General features: G+C 52.9%; 1 protein-coding gene across 1 annotated transcript in view; it reads right to left on the bottom strand.

Annotated features, from left to right (window-relative positions):
- Rnf213 (ring finger protein 213) overlaps positions 1–408 on the bottom strand; it is a 110,078-nt gene that overhangs the window by 44,954 nt on the left and 64,716 nt on the right.

Below are 408 nucleotides of genomic sequence, written 5' to 3'. Positions count from 1 at the left end.
TCACACAGCACACGTCATTAAGGGTCACCCCCGCAGGAGCACATCACTAAGAATCACAGCACACGTCACTAAGTGTCACCCCCACAGGAGCACATCACTAAGAATCACAGCACACGTCACTAAGTGTCACCCCCGCAGGAGCACATCACTAAGAATCACAGCACATGTCACTAAGTGTCACCCCCGCAGGAGCACATCACTAAGAATCACACAGCACACGTCACTAAGGGTCACCCCCGCAGGAGCACATCACTAAGAATCACACAGCACACATCATTAAGGGTCACCCCCGCAGGAGCACGTCACTAAAGGTCACCCCCACAGGAACACGTCACTAAGAATCACACAGCACACGTCATTAAGGGTCACCCCCGCAGGAGCACATCACTAAGAATCACAGCACACGTC

This window comes from Mastomys coucha, unplaced genomic scaffold, assembly GCF_008632895.1.
Source record: "Mastomys coucha isolate ucsf_1 unplaced genomic scaffold, UCSF_Mcou_1 pScaffold5, whole genome shotgun sequence".
NCBI classification, from domain to species: Eukaryota; Metazoa; Chordata; class Mammalia; order Rodentia; family Muridae; genus Mastomys; species Mastomys coucha.
The sequence above is the reverse complement of the archived record's forward strand: the minus strand, read 5'-3'. Positions and strand labels throughout refer to the sequence as shown.